General features: G+C 42.8%; 1 long non-coding RNA gene across 1 annotated transcript in view; it reads left to right on the top strand.

Moving 5' to 3' along the window:
* The window catches only part of LOC139701416 (uncharacterized), a 43,425-nt gene extending 19,918 nt beyond the window's left edge, over positions 1–23,507 (top strand). Inside the window, exons 2-3 of the long non-coding RNA XR_011703993.1 lie at positions 20,442–20,470; positions 23,331–23,507. This is a non-coding gene — a long non-coding RNA (uncharacterized lncRNA). The remainder of the gene's footprint in view (positions 1–20,441; positions 20,471–23,330) is intronic.
* Positions 23,508–24,201: the final 694 nt, after the last annotated feature.

The raw sequence follows: 24,201 nt of genomic DNA, 5'->3' as shown, positions 1-24,201 counted from the left end.
ATGATTATGTTGCCCTCATAATACAGATTGAGAAAATTTTTTCTCTTTCTATTATCTTGAAGATTTTGTATAAGATTTGTGCTCAATTCTTCATTAAATACTTAGAAGAGTTCACTTGGGAATCCATACAATCCTAGAGTTTTCTTCATAAGAAGTTTTTAAATGACAGATTTAAGTTCTTTACTAGAAATAGGAAGAATAATAATTTCTATTTCTTTTAGTGTTAATTTTAGTAACTTGTGCATTTCAAGAACTTTTTCCTTTAATGACAATTTTCAAATGTATTGGCAATTGTTTAAAACATCCTCTTATTATATTTTTAGCATTTGTAGGATATGATTTAAAATTCTTGATATTGGAATATATGTTTTCTTTGTAATCAGCTTCACAAAGTATTTATTAACTTGATTAGTCATACAAAGAATTAACTTCTGGCTTTGTTGACTTTCTGTTATATGCCTTTTTTTAAATCCATATCATTGATTTTTGCTCTTATCCTTATTATACTATTTCTTAGACTTTCTTTGGGTTTAATTTTTTCTTCTTTGACTGGTTCTTGGATGTTTGGATTATTTTTTTCAGATTTTATTTGTAATGTATGTATTAAAGCTTCATTTCTAAAATATGAACATAAATTTCCTTCTGAACACTGCTTTAGTTGCATCTCAAATGTTTTGATATTTTGGATTTCTATAATCATTCACTTCGCAATGTTTTCTAATTTCCATTGTGAATTACTCTATCATTTGTAGGTGATTTCAAAATGTGTTCAATTTCTAAACATTTGGTGATATTCTCTTTATCTTTTTGTCATTATTACTTTTCTTAATTACTTGTATGATATCAAAACCTGCTCCAAAATTTACATTGATATTTAATTGCCATTGTAATAGTATTAAGAGGCAAGGCCTTTAAGAGATGGTTATGTCACAAGAGCAAAACCTTCATGAATGGATTGATGCTGCTACTTTGGAATGGGCTCCTCCTGATGAAAGGATAAGTTCGAACCTCCCTTCCCTCCTCACTCTCATGCCCTCTACCACATTATGATTCAGCAAGAAGGCCCTTTCCAAATGCAGCACTCCATCTTGGACTTTTTAGCTTCTAAACTGTGAACCAAATAAATTAGTGTTTATAATTTACCCAGTCTGTGGTATTCTGTTACAGCAGCAGAAAACAAACTAAGACAATTCCTCTGTTGTCAGAGCACATACTCTGTGGTTTTAGCTTTTAGAGGCTTGTAGGAATACTTTATGGTAAATGACCTGTGTGTACTTGAAAAGCACATACATTATGCAAGTTTAATATTTGGGTCAGGTTTGTTAATCATGCCACTCAAAATTTCTCTATACTACAGAGTTTTTGACTTTTTAATCTATCAATTACTAATAGAGATGTGGTAAAAATTTCCAATTAGAATTGTGTATTTATCTGTTCATTTTGTTGATTTTTGCTTGCTTCATATATTTTAAGGTTGTAACTAATAGATGCATAAACATAGAATTATTTTGTCTTTTATTGAATCCATTCTTTCATTGTTAACCTATTTATTTCTGATAATAAATTATTGATGTAGGACAAATGAGGCTGGATACCTGAAGAATTAACAGGGAGCAGATTTATTGGCTGCAGGGTCCAGAGGGGGTATTGCCTAAAACTCTCTGGAAAATGAGTCTAGAAATTCTTGAACTTTGTTGAGGGGAGGACTTGGAGGTTTACATTTTTGCAAGAGTTTACATTAAAGTATCTTTTTTTTTCTTTGAGTTCTCAGAAAGTGCATTTTGTCTCATTTTTTAGAATAGTCAAAGATTTTACACACTTTAACACAAAAGCCAGAATAACATCATTGAATCTGTGATTAAACTTAGCTTTTGCAAGACAGAGCAACAGGAAATAGAAAGTTCTAACCACACTGAGCTCTTTTGCAGAAGTCTTTGCTGTTATTCTGTTAACAAGAACAATTATGGTAAGGGTCTCTGGAGAAGCTTAATTAAAATGCATTGGTGGAGGAGGGGGCACCACTACAATTATGCCTTAAGTTCTACTTTGTCTGAAATTAGTGTAGTTATACCAACTTTCTTTGGTTAGGGCTAATAAGGCATATTTTTCCATCCTTTTACTTTTAATCTTTTTCTGAACTTATATATTAAAATAAGTTTTAAATATAAGCAGCATTTAAAAACTTGAGTATGTTTTTATGTGGGATATTCAGTTCATTATTATTCAAACAATTACAGATATGAGGTTTAAATATATCATGTTGCTCTTTGTTTTCTGTTTTCCCCATATTCATTTATTTTTTAAAAAATTCTTGCCTCCTTTTGAATTAATCAATTTATTTACTATTCCATTACTCTCTTACTCTCCATTAGGATTATTTTTGATGTATTATTTTATTATTATTTTAATTATGGCATGTGCCTTTGGCTTACTGTACTTTCAATTACTATTTTTACTATTTTTTACATAATAAGGAACTGACAACACTTTAATTTCTTTTAAGTACCTCCTTTTTTCCATTTAACTCTACACATATATAAAACCGTGTAAGACATTACTGTTATTTGTTTTAGTAATAAATTTCCTTCTAGATTTACTCACATTTTATTACTTTATGTTGTTCTTCATTCCTGCCTGAATTATCATCTTTCCCTCTGGGATCATTTTACTTTTATGTGTATTTTAGTGTTGGTGGGCTGGTGATAAACTCTATTTAGTTTGAGAACCTTTAACCTACATCTTTTTAAGATTATTTTTGCTGTTTATAGAATTTTAAATTTATGGTTATTTGTTTTTAGCACCTTAAATATGTCATTCCATCCCTTTTGGCTTTCAATATTTTTGTTGAAAAATCAGCTGACAGTATTATAGTTGCTCCTTTGCAACAATGTCTCTGGACTCTTCCTGTTTGTAAACAATTTCTCTTTGTTTTCTCCAGTTTCACTATGATGTACTTTTTTTCAATGTTGATATGATACTTTTCTCCAGTTTTACAATGATGTACTTTTGGTGGGGGAAGTTATAGATATTCTGGAATCTGTAGCTCCATTTTGAAATATTCTAGATTAGTATCTTCACATACTGCATCACATTAGCTTTTTTTCCTATCTTCTGGAACTCCAGTTGCACGTATGTAGGGCTTTTAACCATGAACTATTCGTCTCTCATGTATTTCCCATTCTTTGTTAGAGGTCTTTAATTTAATCTGAATATATTGTTTCATCTTCCAGTTTATGGATACTCTCTTTCACTGTGTCTAATCTGCTGTCAAATACATTGAATGGATTCTTAATTTTCATTATTGTATTTTTGTCCTAGGATTTCTATTCAATGCTTTTTGAAAGATTCTAATTCTCAACTGACATATGCTATCTTTAATGCATTTTCCTGGACACATTACTCATTGATATTTTAAAGTCTGAATCTGATAAATTAAAAAATCAGAACCAACTATGGGTCTCAGTTTTCTTATCCCTCTCTTGTCTTTTAATCTTTTATGTGCTATCAGTTTTGATTGATTTTTGGTTATTGTTTGATAAATTTCAGAAGCTCTATATGATGTTAACTTCCTCTGGATAAGGATTTAATTTTCATCTACCAGGTAGATGGGTTGTTATTAGAAAAACTTTATCCAGTTGAGACTTCTCTGTTCCCATGACACCCTTACTTCTAGTATCTAGATTGAAAGCCCTGGGATCCTGAGCTCCAGTTTTGTCTTCCATGAACCATAAACATTGCCAAAAGTCTGCTGATTTCTTGTAGCATTGCTTCATGTATACACCTTTAAGCAAATGCCTTCGTGGGAAAATATCTCTAGACTATTGGGCTCAATTCAATGCATTTTCCCTTTTCTTCAAGCCCTTGAAGTCCTGGCTGCAATTGTTGCTCTTTGTGCCTTCAATTATATCCAGCATTTAAAATCTTGGTGTGAAGAATAATCTGATACCAACTATTTTTTTCACAGGTAGGAGCAGCATAATAGGTGCTTAATATAGGACAGTCCAGTTCTTGGCTTCAACATGGGTCCCAGCAATAATTTGATTTGCCCTCTGAACAGCAAGTGAATCTCAAAATCCTGGGAGATGCTGCTCCTGAACCTGTGGCACCTCTTGGGGTTTTGATACAGATCAGTTTTGGTGAGAAGTGATCTTTCTAATTTATGTATTCCAAAACATAAATAGGACGTCTGTCTTCATTTATTTAACTCAGTATGAGAGGCAATATAATACATAATTAAGAGCATGTGTCCTGTACCTAGATTCCTGGGTTCAAGTTCCAATATATATGTTTGTGACTTTGAAATAGTTTCTAGTTTCCTCATCTATAAATGGGATGATGACAATAATAGTGCATTTCTCTTAGGGTGGTTATGAGGATTTAAAAAAAAATTTAGTTGTCAATGGACGTTTACTTTACTTATTTATATGCAGTGCTGAGAATCGAACCCAGTGCCTCACTCTTACTAGGCAAGTGCTCTACCATTGAGCCACAATCCCAGCCTCGGTTATGAGGACTTTTTAGGTTACTAATTGTAAAAGATTAAAAGCACTTGACATATAGTAGGTTCTACAGAAGTGTTTCTTTCTTTATATTTTTGGTGGTACTGGGGATTGAACCTGGGACCTTGGGCATGTGAGGCAAGCACTCTACCAACTGAGCTATATCCCCAGTCCACAAGTGTTTCTTATACTAAGTGATAATTCTTTAATGTTTTTCAATAAAGCTTTAAATATTTCTTCATAAGAAATCTTGCATATCTTTTTAAAGACTTATTTTTAGTTACCTAGTTTTAAATGATTATAGTATAAGTTACATTTTCTGGCTTTTTTTTTTTTTTTTACTGGAAATGAATTGATTTTTGTTCATGGAAATAGAATTGACTTGGTGAATTGGATTTTTGTATATTGATTTTGTGTCCAGTAAATATGTCAAGTGCTTCAATTTATTCTAGTCATTTATCTGTGGATTATTTAGGATTTGCCACATAGATATCTTATCATACATGAAAAATGACAATTTTGATTCCTTCATCTCAATTCTTATGCCTTTCCTCCCTCCCTCCTTTATTTTCCTTCCCCTTTTCTGCAGCTTGTTTAAAATTCCAAGTAATTGGAATTTTAATTTTGGGGGGATATAGCTTGGTGGTAAAATATTTGCCTAGGATGCAGGAGACCCTGGGTTCTATCCTCAGCACTGCAAAAAAAAAAAAAAAAAAATTTTTTTTTAGAGAATTCACTATTAAATATAATGTTTACTGCAAGTTTTTAAAAGCTATATTTTAATCAATTTCCCTCTGCTTTGAGTTCACTAAGAGTTTTTGTCAAGGATGTGGATTTAGTGGATATACATCTAGTAAAATACATATTTTTCAGCAGCAAATGAGATGATTTTTCTCCTTTAATCTATTAATGAAGTGAATTACATTAATTGCTTTCTTTAAAAAAACAATAGAGCAACTTTCATTCCCTGAATAAATTCATTCTGGTCAGGATGTAATACATTTTTTAATGTTGCTGAATTTGGTTTGCAATATTTTATTTAGATTTTGCATCAACATTCTTGATAAAATGGCCTTGATCTGATTTTGGTATCAAGGTTCTGCTACGTTTGTAAAATGAGTTGGGTATTGTTTCTTGTTTTATACTTCCGGAGAAGTATTTGTAAGACTGAGATTGTTTCTTGAATTTGTGGTAGAAATACTAACTTAATTCCTTTATTAGTCATAAGGCTACTTAAGTTTATTTCTTCTTGGGTTAGTTGTGGTAAATTATATTTTTCTAAGAATTTTTTCCATTTCATCTAAATTTTCCATGTTTTGCCATAAAAGTTTTTCTCAATCTGATCTTACATCTTTTAAAATCTTTGTATCTTGTTTAATCCACCCTTCTCATTTCAAATATTTTTTGAGTTGTGCCTTCTGTTCTTTACTTGATCACTCTTGCCAATATTTTTTTTTAAATTATATTTCAAAAGCTAATTTTTTGGCACTATTGATCCTCTCTATTGTTTTCTATTTTATTAATCTTGTTTCTAAGTTGCTTTCCCCCTTCTACTTTCTTTGAGTTTAATTTGTTGGGTCTTTTCTTTAATTTCTTTTCCTCCTCCTCCTCCTCCTCCTCCTCCTCCTTCTTCTCAGTTGTAGATGGACAACATACTTTTATTTTATTTATTTGTATGCAGTGCTGAGAATCAAACCCAGTGCCTCACACATGCTAGGCAAGTGCTCTGCCACTGAGCTACCACTCCAGCCCCTTGAATTTCCTACGTTGAATGTTTAGCACATTAATTTTCAGTCTGTTTTATTTTTAATGTATCTATGAGTAAGTAATTGTATTTCATAAAATTGACATGTAGTTTTTAAGGTCTTGTAAATATTTTGAATTTCCATTATGATTTACTCTTTAATTCATTGAGTTATTTAATTTTTGTGTAGGTTTTTGTTTGTTTTGTTTTGATTTTCACAGGCATAAAAATTCTATAGACTTGCCTAGCATGCATGAGGCCAGGGTTCAATTCCAGTACACTCCCACACACATATCCAGGATGAGATTTATATATTAAACCATATTAAAGATATTATTCCATTATCCCTGGGATTTCATAATGGATGAAAAATCAATCCGCATAATTGTCATTCTTGACTGTTTCTACAGTCATTCACTGCATAACAATATTTTAGTCAATATATGCAATGATGGTCTCCTAAGATTATAATGGAGCTGCAAAATTCCCATCACCTAATGAAGACATAGCTGTTGTAACATAATGGCACAACCACATCACTCACAAGTTTGTGGTGATGCTTGTGTAAACAAATCTGCAGTGCTGCCAGTGATACAAAAGCATAACACATAATTATTAAAGTATAATACATAATACTTGATAATGATGTTAAATGACTATTGCTACTATTTGGATCTTGAGTGTCTCCCAAAGGCCCATGTGTTAAAGGCTTTGTCCTCAGTGTGGTGCTAGTGGGAGATGTTGGAACCTTTAAGAGGTGGAGCCTAGTGGGAGGTCTTTAAGTCACTGAAAGTTTGCCTTCAGGGGATTGTGGGACTCTGGCCTCCTCTTTGTTCTTTCTTTGCTCCCTGGCCATCAGGTGAGCCATCTGGCTCGGACACATGTTCCTACCATGTTATGCTGCCTTGCCATAGGTCCAAGAGCAACGGCACCAACTGATCATGGACTGAAATCTCCAAAACTCTAAGCCAAAAGAAGCTTTTTCTCAATAAGTTCATTATCTCAGACATTTTGTTATAGTGATGAGAATCTGGATAAAAAAATGTTACTTATTTATGCATTTACTATGCTGTATTTTTATCAATATTTATTCCTTCTACTTATTAAAAAAATGTTTACAGGGTTTGCCACATGAATACCAGCAGCAGCCTCAAACACCTCATGTTTATTAAGCCTCTTGAGTGCATCAAGAGGCCACATCAAGGGTCTGGCCTATACCATCTGGTATGTGTAAGGGCATGTTATGATGTTCATACAATGATAAAATGTTCTCATGGCACAGTTCTCAGAATGTACCACCATTTGAGTGATTCATGACTGTACATCTTTTCTTTCTATTTTTAATATATTTTATTTTTTAAATTTAAAAACATTTAAACATTCTGGAAGTTCTAGAATACTGTGATGTGTTCTAGGTGTGGATTATACATTGTTTATGCTGCTTGTGATTAGTTGAACTTTCCAATTTAGTAGACCACTACCAGTGATCTATTCTTCAATTCTGAGAAATTTCCAGTTAGCCACTCTTTAAATACTGCCTCTACCCTTTCTCTTTCTCTTGTCCTCTAGAATTCTGATTAAATCTTTCATACTTTCTATCTCTTTGGCTCTTGGTGCTGCATTCTGGATAATTTCTTCAGATCTGTCTTTTAGTACAATAATTCTCACTTCAGTTTTGTCTAATCTGCTATTAAAACTGTCCATCTAATTTTAAAAACACTTTTTAAGTTGTGAAAAATATAACAGAATTCAGAAAGGCGCAAAGATATGAATATATGTTATTGACTATATATTATCAAACTCAATAATTAATTATAAACAATTACCCAAGTAGAAATGGAATATTAACAACAGCCCTGAAACCCACAGTGTATAATTTCCTGAACCCCTTCCTTCTGAACCCCAACCCCTTCCTTCTTCAGCAAAAACTACCACCCTATCTGTTATGTCATCATTTCTTTTTTTTTTTTTAAATCAGTTTGCTTGCAATATCTGATTTTGTTTGCTTGTTCTTTGTAAACTACTACTACTGTGTATATATTTTGGGTCTGCTTCTTTTATTCAATGTTATGTTTAAAGGTTAATCCATATTTGCATCTGTGATTCCTCTATTTTCAGTGCCGTGAAGTGTTCAGTTGTATATTATAATTTTTCATTCTATTTTTGGTGGATATTCGAGTTTATATTTCCCCTGTTTTGTGGGAAGCGGTTTCAGCAATGCTGCTATGAACATCATTGTATATTTGAACACACGTGCATGAGTTTCTCTGAGTTATATACTAGACATTGAATGTTAGGTCATAGATTATCTAGATAATTCCAAACTGTTCTCCAAAATGATTATTTTAATCCCAATTATTTTTACTTTAATCTGTTTTTAGAAATTTTATTTGGTTCTTTTTCAAATCTGCTTGATATATATTTCCTTTCTCTTTATTCATTTTAAATTTCTTCTTTTATATCCTTAAGTTAATACAGAAACTTTTCCAATACAGAAACTTTGCACAAGCAGATAAATTTGTATCTCAGGGTTTCTCAACTTTGGCACTATTGTTGTCTTGGGCCAGATACATCTTTGGTGTAACAGGCTGTCCCGTGCATTGTAGATGTTTAACAATATCCCTGGATTTCACGCACCAAATGCCAGTAGCACCCATCTCACTCACTCGCCCAGTATGACAATCAAAAATGTCCCTGAGAGGGCAAATTTCTCTGGGCTGTGAACCACCATGCTCTCAGTTTTATTCCTCAGTGGACTCTTGCTCATGGTGTTTTACTTCCTTGTGTTTCGTGATTTACTTACGTATGTATTTTTTACTGTGAGTTTATTGTCATGGTTTGGATCATAAATATTCTCCAAAGGCTCTGTGTTGAAGGCTTGGTCCCCAGTGATGGCGCTGTTAGGAGGTTGTGGAAACTTTAGGAAGTGGTTCCTAATGGAAGGAAGTTAGGTCATTGGGGTCTTGCCCTTGACCAAAATACCCTTCTTCATTCTTTGCTACCTGGCCACCATGAAGTGAGGAGCTTTGCTCAACCATGTACTCCCCACTATACTATTCTGCTTTGCCACAGACCCAGAACAACAGGGCCAAGTGGCCATGGACTGTAACCTCTGATACTGTGAGCCAGAATAAACCTTTCAGCCCTTCAAGGTGATTCATCTCAGGCATTTTGTCAGAGTAATGGAAAGCTGACTAACACACTCAGGTTTCTAAGAACATATCTGTGGGAATTCTCTGATGCCTGGGTTGAGGGTGCTTTCCTTTTCTCCAGGAGCATTTTTTATTTGCTATTGCAGACAACTGAGGGCACTTGCAGCCCAGAGTTATAAGAAAGCAAACTCTTGGCTTTCGATTTTTTGGATGACCAAGATGGTATGAATTGGGATTTCAAACCTAAACAAGTGTAGCTGGCAGTAATTAATTCCAAGGGAGGTGTTTTCTCCCCTCTACTGAGTGTCAAATTCAAGACAGACAGGCAGGGCACCTATGTATTTTGAATTCATTCTTTGTGTTCCAGGTGTATTGGGTTTATGCTGGGGGTGTGGTCTTCCATCAGACTCCCCAATGCTGGTAAACCCTCTGAGTTGTGTAAATTGAAGCTCAGTGTCAATGACATCTGTGTCAGGCTCTCCTCTCTGGCTGCCTGCTTTCACATAATTTTAGGCTTCTAGGTTTGCCTTTCATTCTTTTCCAGTTTATTGATGCATTTAAAAAGGTGTTTAAATATTTGGTTCCGTATTTATTGTTGTCTTTACTGTGAGGATTATTCAGTGTACTCTGCTACACCTCAGAACCAAAGTCTATAACTTTTAAATATTAATAACAATAGTAAGCCAACTGAACAAAGTTGGATTGTTACCAGCAGTTGGATTGAAAACGTATGCAGAGGCGCTCTCTTAGAGGCCTATGCTAGGTGTGGGTCGATTTTGAAACCATTAGTGCAGCCCACAAAAACAGGTATTGTTTTAGACAGCTTTTTCACTGCTGTGACTAAAAGACCTGACAAGAACAAATTTTATTTGGGGGCTTGCCATTTCAGAGGTCTCAGTCCATAGACAGCCCGCTCCATTCCTTGGGGCTTGAGGTGAGGCAGAACGTCATGGCAGAAGAGTGTGACGGAAGGAAGCCTCTCATATGATGATCAGAAAGAAGAGGAAGACTCCATTCTCCAGATACAAAATATATACCCTATAGCCACGCCCCCAGATCCACCTCCTCCAGCCATACCCTACCCATCTTCAGTTACCACTCAATCTGTATCAGGGATTCATTCACTGATTGGGTTAAGGCTTTCATAGCTTAATCATTTCACCTCTGAATGTTCTTGCATTGTCTCACACATGAGCTTTTGGGGGACACCTAATATGTAAACCATAACAGGTGTATAACAGACGGAGCCATGTTGTGTGCATAGTCTGGGAACATCTCAATACAGGCTCCAGAGTTCTATCCCTGGGTTGTTGATTCTTAGTCTGGGTCTCTGTCCTTTCATGAAAGAGAAAAATAGACCTAGATGTCCAGAGTTAGGCCACACAATAGGTCATGTCTGGTACTTATTCAGAGTTGTCTAAAATTCTAGGAAAGCTGAGTCTTCTTGGTGAGCCTTAATAAGTTCCCTGGAAATGAAGCCCTACCGAGAGGGCTGATGCCTGGAAATGTAGGCATATTCTCAAGTTTGTACACAAAGTGGTAACAGGGACTTTTTTTTTTTTTTTGCGCTATGGATTGAACCCAGGGGTGCTTAACCACTGAGCCACATCCTTAGCCCTTTTTATATTTTATTTTGAAACAGGGTCTTGCTAAGTTGCTGAGGGCCTCACTAAGTTGCTGAGGCTGGCTTTGAACTCATGAACCTCCTGCTTCAACCTCCAGAGCCATTGTGATTACAGGTATGGGCCATGGTGCCCAGCTCCAATTCAGAGTCTTTGCCTCTGAACTTCTGTGAGTCTCAGTTTTATCATTTGTGAAACTGAAATAATACTAGAAATTACCCACATAGATTTGTTGAGAGGTTCCAATGAACCAGTGCAGGTGACGTACCAGGAATTGTGACTGGGCCATAAACACTCCATAGAGGTTAACATCCAAAAGGTCAAAAGCAGGATTGGGGCTGTAGCTCAGTGGTAAAGTACTTGCCTTGCATGTGTGAGGCACTGGGTTCAATCCTCAGCACCACATAAAAGATAAATTCATAAAGAGATATTGTGTCCATTTACAACTAAAACAAAATTTAAAAGAGAAAAGCTCAAAAGTGCAGAAACCTAAAGCAAATCCATACTTGTCCAAATCTGAGCCTTTTCCCCACCATGTGACTTTATATGCATCAACAGCGCTACATTTCTGTACCGTTGATGATTTCACTGTGCTTGAAATAGTCATGCAATAAGAAATGAGAGGAGTTCCAGTGGTCAGTCCTGAGTCCAGTGTCCAGCCTAAGTTCAACATGGGCATCAGCAATGTGTCAAACAAATTCCGAGTGTTTACAAGTCTTGTACTGCAGTAAGGCCCGCAGCCTGATGAGTTGGGTCCCTCAAAGCCTTTTAATCCCCCGTGGCTCTTCATCTGGGAAGCAGCTCAGCAAATCTTCCCCCCAAGTTTCCATGACTTCACCACCCAAGAGCATCCACATAAACAATGTCTCCATACTTGGCTTCATCTTCTCCCCAAATTCAGCTAGCATATAATACTTGAAGCATGGGGAAAAAAATTTTAAAACCTTGTAATTTTGTTGGCTTTCTCCATGGTATCGTGCAATGCATGTGATTTGCCGCGTGCAGAGTGCAAACTCCATAGTGCAAAGCAAACTCCTTTGCAGGGAAATGAACTGCAGAGATCCCTCTGCGCTGAGTGTTTCTCATTGCTGAGCCCCATCTACCAGCAGGGAGCTCAGGTTTTGCATATTTATGGCCAAACTCTTTTTTTTTTTTTTTTAACAACCTCATCTTGACAGGTTGAGTTCTAGTTCTGTCAAAAGTCCCTTGTGAATTACACCTTTATGTGTATCTATAAAGCACCAAATAAAAATGAAATGAATAAATAAATAAACCAAAGGAAGATCAGCAGAGTAAAGGGAGGGGAGTGGGGGAGGTGGTGGGGTCCCTGATGGACTGCCTTTCAGGGCCAGGGGCTGTGTGTTCCCTTCTGGTCATGGAAGGAGGGAGAGAGGCCTTGATGAGTCTGGATCTTACATTAATTTTCTGCATTTTTTCCTTTCCTTTTTTTGGTACCAGGGATTGAACTCAGGGTCACTCGACCACTGAGCCACATCCCCAGCCCTATTTTGTATTTTATTTAGAGACAGGGTCTCACTGAGTTGCTTAGCACCTCACTGTTGCTGAGGCTGGCTTTGAACTCACAACCCTCCTGTCTTGGTCTCCCTGGGCGCTGGGATTACAGTCGTGCGCCTGGCTACACTTTTTGCTTTTTGTTTGTTTGTTTAAGTTAGCGTTAACTGGGCATTTATACACTAGGCCCTGTTCTTGAAACCTTCCACGTGACTCCTTGGCTGGGAAGACAACAGACTCCTAACTCACATTTGGCTTTCTTTTGAATGGGGGAAGGGCAGAGGAAGAGTGAGGGGTCTGAGTGAAAATCACCTGTGCCCACACATGTCCTCATCCTGGGCTCCTTGTCTCAGTTGACGGCTCCACTCTCCACTCCCAGGTGAGGGGAAACCCAGGTGTCAGGATGGACCCCTCCTCCCTCCCTTCCCACAGCTCCCCCATTCCTGTCTCAGGTGGCCACACTGGCTTCTCTCTATCGGAGCACTTTTCACATCCATCCATAACTATCCACCTCCCGGTCCGTCTTCCCCTCTTAGGATGTTGAGTGTCTTTGATCTTTGATCTCGGATGCTTGGTGCCATAGCAAGCCCTCAAAAGATGGTTGCAGAATGAATGGAGAAAGCTCTGTCTTTTCTATACAAGGGTTTCTTGAGCGAATCCCTTGAACCCCGCTCTGTTGACTGTCCCAGCTTAGGCCATAGCTCTTGTCACCAGAACTTTTGTAACAACTGCCTGATGGCTGCTCCTTCTCTCCACTTGGCACCATTCTCACCCACTTTCCTCATTCCCTCAAGGGTTGTTCCCTCTCTAAAGGACAAGTCAGTGTGCCCTAGCTTTGATGAAACTTTTCAACTCTTCTCATTGCCCTGTGGATAAATTCAAGGCCTCATCTCTTATTTCTGTTCCTTCTGGACTTTGTGTCCAGCCATATTCAACGTTAATGTAAGTAGTTCTGATTTGTGTTTAGAACCCAGGGCCTTGGCACATGAGCCTTCTACCTAGGGTGCTACTCCCTTTTCTCTAGTTGACAATCTCTTGCCTATCCTCAAACATCCCTCCTCTGTGAAGCCTTCTGGGACCCTATAGCTTCCACTTCCAGAGGATTAGCCCTCACCTGAGTGCTTGTTTATTACTGTAATAGTTGGCTCACATATTTATGCCTCCATCTCTCCCTACCCTGCTAGACTCTGAGCACCTTAGGAGCACAATCCTGGGCTTGGTATCCCTGGCTTCTTGGTGGGCTTTATTATTAGGGGAAAGGGAAGAAGAGATGCAGAGATCTGCCAGCCTCTGTATGCAACGAAAACTCTTGGGTCCAAAGGGTCTGGCCTGAGTTGACACTGGCAGACACAGCTGCTAAAATGGCCCCGCCCTCCAAACATGGGCGTTTGCTGTCTCCTCCTTTCTTATTTCTCTTTCTGTCCTCTCATTTCTTCCTCTCTGCTCTCTCCCTTTCCTTTCTCCCCCTCTTTCATTCACTTTCCTCTCCTCCCTTCTTCTCATTGCTATTTCACTTTAACACGAATCCCATGTTATACTAACAACATTAGAGCAGTGAGTGGGAATCAGCAGTAATAACGGTGCACCAACAATTCTGCTACTACAACAAATCAGATTTTCATTTATCTAGATTCCCTTCCCATCTTTGAATGCCCATGTCATTTTGCGTAGTTGTAATCATGATGTGGTTTTAATTCTGTAGTCTACTTTTTAACTTAATATTGGAAGCATTTCCATGCTCCTGTATGGTCTTCCTAATTATCGTTTTAATGGCTGCATAATATTCCACTGAACACATCCCAAGTTTCACTTAACTGTTTCCTTTCCATTGAAACGTTCCAGTCTTTCCCTGTTGTAAAGTGCTGTGGTAAATAAGCAGCGTTTTTTACCTTTTTCTCACTCCTTCTGTTCACTTTCTAAGAGAGAACTTCACTACTCTTGGCTGTAGCTCTCTTGCCTAGAGCAGTAATTTCCCCCTATGTGGAGACAGAAATCATCTTATTGGACACCAGGATTTTTGGGGAAAAAAAGCTTAATTCCTAAAAATTAGCTAAAAAACAGCTAAGCATTGCTAAAAATAATAAAATGCTCCTAAGGACATTTTTTGCTATTTTTATACTTTCAAAACGTGTAAATGCTACATCTGTTTGTTCACAAGGGGTAAGAACACAGGACTAGGTGGGACCAGGTAGGATCATGTTGGGGAAGACATAAACTTGTGATAGAGACACATTGTTTTTGATGGGAGAAAATGAGAAACAATATGATTATCTATCACTAGGGACATGGGTAAATAAACCATGATGTGTCCACCATAGGAATCTGATATTCTTTTTCTTTCTTTATTGTTTTGTATTGGGGATTGAACCCAGGGGTGCTTTATCACTGAGCTATATCCCCAGTCCTTTTTATTTTTTTATTTTGAAACAGGGTTTTTTGAAGTTTCTCAGGTTGGCCTTGAACTTGTGATCCTCCTGCCTCAGCCTCCTGAGTCCCTGGGATTATAGGCATGTGCCACAGCTGCATGGCTTGAGGTAGCCTATCGAAAGATTGTAGAGTTATATGTCCTGACTTGGACAAATAAGACTTTTTATAGTGCATTTAGTTGCAGAATATTTGTAGCTTACAATACACATACACACACACACACACACACACCCTCAAAACCCAACACTAATAATGCCATATAAAATATAGGCTTATACTATATATCATACAAAACGCCTGAAAAAAATACATACCAAACTTATAACAATGGTCACCTCTGTGTTTAGGAGAAAAGGTCTGGCTTTGGGGGACTGATCCTAGAGATTTGGAGCCTGAATTACAACGAATGGTTTTATTACTTTATCGAGAAAGTGTATTCACAAATTACTTGTATAATAAAGAATTAATTTTTAAGTGCCCACCGCATTGTTTCTGTTTGCTCCTGCATGCTGAGCAGTCCCTGGCTAGGAGCTGGCCATGAATAAATGACATGAAGTCAGGGGTGCTGATAAATATGCAAAGGTCCTTTTAGAAGAACTGGGTTTTTGCTTTTTTCATGCTGGAATGTAGGCTGTTTGGGACAGGCTGGTGGGCCGGGATGAGGAGAAAGGAGATAAGGACCCCCCAAATTAGACCCTGCCTCTGAGCCAGTCCTCCCCACCCACTCCTGGCAGGTGGAAGTTGGGGGTTTTGAAGTGCAGTCTCTTGCCCTGAGTCCTGGACGGAGGACAACAGATGGGGCCACACAGACCACGCTCAGACCGAGGGGAACAGGTGAAGGCTCTGGGGTCAGAGTGTGAATGCTGGCGATTCATGAGTGCTGCGGGCGGGCGGAGTGCCCAGCTCAGGGGCAGTGACAGCTGGGCAGCATGTGGGCGGAGGAGGGGGCAGGAGGAAGGGGTGGGGGATGGTGGGTCCAGCCCTGGGGGCAGCAGCCCTAGAGGGCAGAGGACAAGGCCCAGATACAGTGGCAACTCCTCCCTCCCCACAGCTGTGGTCAGAGGTCCCAGCCTGCTCTGAAAGGCTTAGGAGCTGTGGAGTAAGTGGACATTATGAGGGAGAAGGGTGCCCCTTTTCTACCCCTTCACCCTCCTCCCCCATCCCCAGCTGTCCTCTACCTAGCCCTAAACCCAAGGCATTTGGGCCACTCCAGCAGCTGTGCCAGGCCTTTGGCTGGGTCAGGGCATGAGCAGGGGAAGCAAGCAGCTGCCACCCCTCCCCTTGCAGACGGGGAGTTGAGAACAAGGAGGTGACCAGGTTGGGGAACTCACACTCACAGGGCAGGCCACACCCCACACTTTTCAACCCAGAACTCCCACCTGCCTGCTGAAAAGCATTAGCATAAGAAAAGTCAAAGGACTATGAAACCAGTAGTGACCTCAGTACCAGTACTAGCTACCTAGCACTCAGTGCTATTGATCTTATAATGTATCCCCAGTCCTCCTGATGGCCCACCCGGGAAATTGTTGCCTTTTACCGATGAGAAAACCGAGCCTTGTTGAACTGTCCTCAAACTCGTGCACTAAAAGGGAAAGAAATGGGATTTCCTGCCACATTCGCTTGGCTCTGGGGACCAAGCTCCTGTCTGACCGGACCGAGGAGCCGCAGGGAGCTGGGCGGCTCCACCACCCTCTCTGGGCTCCAGAGCTGAGCGCAGCACGAGGGGCCGGGTGGGAAGGCGAGGAAGCACAGCGTCCTTTTCCCTGGCGCCTTCTCCGGATGGAGGGCTCCCGTCCCTTTGGGCAGGTTGAGGAGGTTTGCCTGGCTCAGCCCGCGCTCTGAACCCCGGGCTCCGGGCTGGGCGTCAGGACACAGTGCCCACTGGGGCGGGGAGGCTCGCTGGGGGGTCCTCGGCGCCGACCCTGCAGGTCTTCCAGCTCTGGGGGGAGTCGGGGAGAGCCTGGGAGGTCGGGCCCCCGGGCCCATCTGCCAGGTGAAGCTCGCTCCTCTCCTCGCCTGGGAGCGGCCTCCGAGCGGCGCTGCTGCCGGCCGGCCAGCAGGGGGACCCCGCGACCCAGGCAGCGGCGCCCGGCTGCGCGGCTGTGGCTGCCCCTGGCTCTGCGCTCAGCAGGTCCTCAAGCTCCCTCTCTCCTCCCCTCCCTCCGCCTCAGCGCCCTCCTCTGGGAAATGGGAAAACAGTTGCACTTACTCCACCAACGAGACCGTGAGAGGCAAATGAGCTCAATTAAGTGTTGTTGGATTGGGTCTTGGGCCCTGGGAGGAGATCACTCTGCCTGCTCCACTTCCCGTCCGTGTTTCTGGACTCTACGGTGTATCAAGGAGCTATTTTAAGTCCTGGATCCAGTCGTCCAACTTTCTGGCCAGCCATGGTGGTAGAAATGGAAAAGCACTGAAGTCCGTGTCTCCCAGGGCCCCTGACCAGCCAGATGGAGTAAGTGGCTTTTTGGCAAGCAGCTGTTTGCTCTCCTGGCCTTCACCTTGGGGACCCTGGGTGGGCCCACAGAGGGCACTGACAGCCAGTCCACCCGCCACCTCTCCACCTTGACCTCAGGAAAAAGGCTTGGTGCACATTTCTTGCAAAGGTCCAGTGCTCTCTGGTAACAGGGCCTGGCTGCAGGGCAGAGGGGTCCAGGCAGATCTGAAGGGAACAGCTCTGGACTCGCATTTAGAGTCCCGCTTAAGATCAGGGACATGGGGTCAGAGAAGACTGGAGTTGAGGGAATGAGCTGAACCAGACTCGGTGGCCAAGGCCGTGTGACCCGTTTGGACTCAATGTTATGGTCGAATGCCTAGTGTTTCCACACACCTGGCTTCCATCTTTGCTGAGCCACCTCAGGGGGAGGATTAGCTGTAGATATGTGCGTGTGAGAGGCTGACAGGCTCCCTGGGTCCCCAGCTGCTGACTGAGGAGAGGGGCCGCCCCATGCCTGTGGCCTTCTACCCAGCAGATAAAAAACTGTTCCTTCCAAGAACACTGCCCGCCCCTTCCATCTCAGCCCCCACACCCTGGGACACAAGCACCTAATTAGGGTTAGAGGAGTGAGGTGAACTGTTCACTTGATCAGGTTCCCTTTGGATTTCTTCCACTGAGTGGACTGCAGACTCTCTAAAGAGGGCTCATGGTGCGGCGGAAGAACATTGAACTGGGAATTGAGAGCCCTGAGCTCCTGTCTCAGTTTTAGTACCCGGTGGTCTGGGGCCTCCCTCCAAACCTCTCTTTTAATTGATTAAAGGGTATCATAATAGCTTTCAACCAGGCTCTGTAAAGGTACAGGAGATAAAGGTGAGAGGGGAGAAGGGGCCAGGCCCCTGCTCTCCCTTTCCTTCTATGTATATCTACCCCCCAAATGAAAATATGTTTGCACAAAAATTCATTTGTAACTTTTCATAGCATTACATATAATAGCCCCAAAGTGGAAACAACCCAAATGTCCATCAACTAAAGAATGGATAAACAAAATTGTGGTATGTCCATGGGGGGAATATTATTTAGCCATAAAAAGGAAATGAAGTGCTGACACATGGATCTACTCAGACCAAGTTTCCACATTGCGCTAAGCAGAAGCCAGTCATGAAGGACTATATATTGGATGACTCCATTGATGTGAAGTGTCCTGATCTGGCAAATCCGTGGAGACAGAAAGTAGATTAGTGCTTGCCTAGGGCTGGGTGTGGAGAGGGTTGGGAAGTGACTGCTAATGGGTACAAGTTTTTTTGTGTGTGTGGGGGAGGGAGGTGATGAAATGTTCTAAAATTATGGTGCTGGTTGTGTAACTCTGTAAATAGAGTACTCAAAACCATTGGACTGTAAGCTTTAAATGGGTGAACTTTATGATATGTAAATGATATCTCAATAAAGCTGTTAAAAATTTTTAACTGGGTGTCCTGAATTTATTCTGGTAACTGTAGTTGATGAGCATTTGGGTGCTTCTACTTTTAGGCTATTATAAATAATGCTGCTATGAACTTCTGTCCTGCTTTTCTTCCTTTTTTCCACCCAGCCTTGAGGGCCTTCTCTCCAGGAACATGCAGAAAGTGGTGGGGACATTTCTCTTTCATGAGGGGCAAAGGCACCTCTTGATGGGTGCACAGGAAGGAGGGAAGTGCCGGGAGTCTGCATGCCAGCCTGCCTAACCTCCAACAGAAATCATTCCCCTGCCTCTGTTTCCCTTCTGCCCAGTGAGGGAAGGGGAGGTGGAGGCTCACTTGCCCTTGTGCTGTCAGAGGTCGGGGTCTGAGGAGTCCAGGAAGTGGGGTGTCCTTGCTAGCCGGGCTGAGGAGGGCTATGCAGGGTGGAGCCCTGTGGTGGCCCAGGTGCCGGCGGGTGGCAGGTGGATTGAACAGAAGCAACACACTGGCTAGAGATGGGGCTCAGAAGCCAAAACTCCATGGCTGGTGCCTTGTGGACAGGGTCAGGACAGGGGCCTGGCCGTGGCCTTCAGAAGAGCTGGTGGACAGAAGGCTGTCCTGAACGGACATGCAGCGAGACTGGCACATTGCTGCTGGCTGTGTGTTGGGTAGAGACGGGGCTTGGGCACAAGGCCTGGGGGCCTCCCCTCAAGACTCAGTGGGGGTGAGGGGAGGTCTGGGGATGGGGAAAGCCAGGAACTTCCAGAGCCTCGTGTCCAGCCAGCTGTCAGTAACTGCTTCTGTCCCTGACGCTGGCTGGGGGTGTCTGCTCCCAGCCTCTTCCCTCTGATTCATCTCTCATTGCTGCCGCTTCCCTCCTGGGCTGTGAGCATGCTCAGATCTCCTCTAAACCAACCTTTCCCACCCATCACAGCGCTAACCCAGAGGCACTCAGGTGCCCGTCCCTCCCCTGAAGGTTCTTTGAGTTCTCTGTTCCCTTCTTGTCACCAAATGCAACTGTGACCCCTTCATATCACCCTTTCCCCCACAAACACACCCTTTCCCTCTCCTCTGGCCACTCTCCCTCCTGGTCCTGGGGGGCACGGCCAGCTTCTTCCCAACATCCCCTGCGCAACCTCCCCTGAGTGCCTTCGTCTCTCCCAGGGCCTCCACTGCTCTGCTTGCCCTTGGCCATTTCCAGAAGCCCCGAGTGCCCGGCAGAACCCACCCTCTGTCCCCTCCACGCTTCTCCTTCACGTCTTCCTATGGTCTGCAGCATTTTGCCTTCCCCTTCTGCCCTGGCTGATGGATGGCCCCGGAGTCCTCCCCATGACATCGCCCTGACCCATCTTCTCTGTCTCCACGGCTTCCCTGCTACATAGCCCTTTACCACCTTTGACCAAGGCTGCCTCCATCCTCCCCTCCGCTGGTTCCCTCTGCAGGGTCCCGGGATGCTCCTTCTAAACTGGCATCTTTCAGATCCTTCAGGTCACTGCTGAAAACCCTCAAAGGCTTCGGAATACCCACAGAGTAGACCGTGATGTTTGTCTAGCGATTCATACTCTTAAAAGCACTTTCAGACAAGTCAAACAGGTGATTGTCATCTCTCTTTCAGGATAAGAGAACTGAGGCTCCCGGAGTGGGGTAAGTTGTCTTTGGAGCTTTAATTGGGTTCATTGCCCATTGTAGTCCTCTCAGCCTCCCCTTAGGGCCTCCATCAGTGTGGCCCCTCGCTGTCACTATGCTACCCAGAGTCAGACTGGTGTCCCAGCCAGTCCCCTGGTCTTGCCCAAAATATAGCAGGCAGTTTCCTACCTCCCTCGCTTAGGCTAGGTGTTCTTTCTGTCTGCCCACAAAGCCCTCCCTATGCTACCCACGCTTCTCCACACAACCAGCATCCTGCCCCTCCTCAGGGCCCAGGCTAGGTGCTGTTTTCTTCCAGCCTGGGCCAGCTCAGCGTGCTCTCTTTCTTGCTTGAGGAGCCTAGAACACACACAGAACACCAAGCTCTGGCTGACTGAGCAAGACTGGACACCAACCCTGCCCTCCAACCACTGACTTTGAGTTCTTGGGGAGCACCTTAGGAAAGTCCCATCTTGGTAGTAGATCCTCAGTCAATACCAGCTGAATGAATGAATGGGTGCTCTGCTTGAGATTCTCTTCCTCCCAAAAGCCCTTTCGGACCAATTGGCTCAGCCATCCCAACTACTTACTGAGCCTGACACCTTCACATCTGGGGCAGGCCTCCAGTGACCTGGGTTCCAGTTTTAGCTTTGCCACGCCTCCCCTTGAACCTCTCTCAGCCTGGGCTTCCTCATGTATGATTAAGGATTTTTAACACGGGCTTCATCACTTCCCAGTGTGTGTGGGGAGCATTCTGGGATGCTGTCTGGAGGGTTTCTTTATAAACACCAAACTCCTGTGTACCTGGGAGGGGACTTTATTGTTAGGTAAGTGTGTGCCCACTTGCGGTGGCTCCCTGGGGTGTTTGCATCCTGGCCCCCTCCCCTGTGAGATGGAGCTCTGTGGAAGCCAGGGACCCTAGCTTAACCCAGCTCTGAATTTAAAGAACTGCTGCTTGATCAATTCCCTGAGGAATTCCCAAGGCAGGACCAGGGCCCAGAGCATAGCCTACCTCACCTCCTAGCCCCCGTCCCAGACCTTGGCTCTGTCTGGGTCTCAGCAGTACATGGAGGAGCTGGGATAAAGCTCAGATTTTCAAGGTTTTTTTTTTTTTTTTCCTTTCCCCCCCCAGGGCCTCATGCATGCTAAGCAAATAATCTACCTACCACTGAGCCACATCCCAGCCCTCAAGTCTTCTCAATCCACAGAGCTAATAAAATCCATGTTCAAACAAAGTCTTACACCAGAAATCCATTTGTGAAATAGAGCAGAGCTGCTCTGCCCCAAGCAGGGGTGGCTCCCTGAGCCCTTGGGGTCCTTGATGCCTATGTCTCATTCTTGATCGTGAACTCTTTCTGGAGGTCAAGAGGGGAGGCTACGTAATTCATAGCATAATTGTTGCCACCTCGTAATAGTTGCACCCTGTTTTTTCTATCCAAAAAATTGGTTTATAACCTTTGGTGACATAATGGTCACATGGTTCAATTCTACCTTAAATGATAAAGAGAGCAACAATGTATTCACCAGCGGCACAGGGAGGTCCATTTGCCTCCTCTGACACTGACAGCCAAGAATTCTCAGAGCTAGAGCATTGTCAGTGTTCTTCCCAAAGCCACCTTAGGTAGTCTGTTCAGGGTACTGCAGTCCCAAGGGTAAACACACCTTAAGTGAGTGGCGTTGAGGACAGCACATCAGATAATGAAACCGGTGCAGAATCTTTGGGCTGGGAAGATTATATTTTCTAAGTCCATATTTCTCAACACTGTAGTGAATTTTCTCAAGTGTAATATTTTGACTATAATGCAGAAATGGATGACAACTAATGTGTTATTTTTTTTTAAACCAGAGAAATGTTTGCTAAGCTGTCATGAAAAAATAATGTGCATTGATAAGGACTATTCAGTTTTGATGTCTATCCATGAATATTCTGTGCATCTTAGTTTTGTGCCAAAGACAGTTTAGTAATAAATAATTTTTAAGTAATACAGGCACCATTTTGTTTTGAAAAAAGCTTCAGATAATGGTTACATCCTACCTTTTTTTTTTGCAAAAAAAAAAAAAGCATAAAACCTGCAACGATTATGTAGTAAAATATAGTGTGGCTTTGTTTTCTCTATATGCCCAGTGCTCAGCCCACTGTGGTATACAAAAGTGGCTTAATAACCAAGTCAGCAATATTTATTGCTGAATAGAATGAATTAATCAATGCACGAATAAATGGTTCTGGGGCCAATTATGATGAAAAAGAAATGAAAGGAACACCCTTGTTTGAGGATTTAGGAAGAGTTGTGCTGTCTGGAGGGACCTGGACTAAATGGCTCCCATATCCCATGTCCTCCTCCCACCCCACCCCCCACAAACACACAAATATAGGAACACTTAACCTGTGCTGACATTCTGCATTCTGCTCCTTCCCACAGACTCAGGATGTCCCTGTAAGAGCCCCGACCTGGGAGAAGGCAACTGGAGGGAGGGAAGAAAGGGGACGAGGCCCAGAAACCTACACAGCAAGTCTGGGGGAGGCGGAGTGGGAAAAGAGTGCCAAGGGTGGTGGGGGAGCTTAGGAAGTCAAGGCAGGGACAGACAGGTGACAGCCCTTTGGAGGAAGGGCCCCAGGCTTCCTTGCCATCCAGAATCTTTTTTTGGAGGAGGTTATAGGGAATTGAACTCAGGGGCACTCAACCACATCCCCAGCCCTACTTTGTATTTTATTTAGAGACAGGGTCTCACTGAGCTGCTTAGCACCTCGCTTTTGCTGAGGCTGGCTTTGAACTGGAGATCCTCCTCCCTCAGCCCCCTGCTGGGATTACAGGTGGCATGTGCCACCGCGCCATCGTCCTCCAGAATCTTTTTGTCCTAAATGCCTGCTCTTGCCTAACAGTTCTCCTCCTGCACTGCCCAGAAAAAGGCTGAGAAGTGAGATGGAGTCTAAAATGTTTCCTGCCTGCTTCTGGAAAGAGATGGAGAATTTCTTTTTCTTCAGGTGCTGGGGATGGAGCCCAAGGCAACATGCGCGCTAGGCAAGTGCTCTCCCACGGAGCCATATCCCCAGCCCCAGAGGAAATTCTTCAAATCTCTTCCATTTGCAAGGAGTCCCCTCAGGAGCTCAGCTAAGCCCCCTTGCTGGAGTCCTGGGGTGTGCAGGGATGACTTCAGGCTCCCGGAGAGGTCCCATGTGGGGAGCACCAGGAAGCAGGCAGTACAGGGCTGCTCAGCAGGGTTGCCCCCCCCCCAAGTGTCTTCCCCACACACCAGGCGCACAGTGGTGAGGCTGCTGGTGTGAGGAGCCTGAGAAAGCCAGGATGGGCCTTTGGAAGGAAAGAAATAGGACCCAGAGGTAAAGGGGGTGGGCTATGCTTTCTGTGGCATTCTCTTGCCTCCAGAGTCATATGCATAATAAAAGCTTTTCATTAGGAGTCCTTCAGGGCACTTAAACCTGGCACCTTTGAGATCCGCCCTCAACTTTAGTGCCACTGACTGTACCGAGCAGATTTCATAATTCTGAATTTTTCACTGGCTTTCCCTTTCCCCCCTGCCCCCTCTAGTAGTCCTGGTGTCTACCTGCCTTTTAGATTAAATGTCTGTGCCACATACCCTCCCCGCCAAGCCCATGGGTTAAGTCTCACAGCCCTCCTGTGAGGCGGCACTGATTGAACAGAGGAGGAAACCAAGACTCGGCTGCAGGAGGCAGGGTAAAGCATGGAGGGTCACACGGCTGTGGGCACAAGTGGACCCTGGTGTGGGGATGGTCA

The sequence above is a fragment of the Marmota flaviventris genome, chromosome 12 (genome assembly GCF_047511675.1).
Source record: "Marmota flaviventris isolate mMarFla1 chromosome 12, mMarFla1.hap1, whole genome shotgun sequence".
Taxonomy (NCBI): domain Eukaryota; kingdom Metazoa; phylum Chordata; class Mammalia; order Rodentia; family Sciuridae; genus Marmota; species Marmota flaviventris.
Note: the sequence above shows the minus strand (reverse complement) of the source record. Positions and strands in the feature narration are given on the sequence as shown.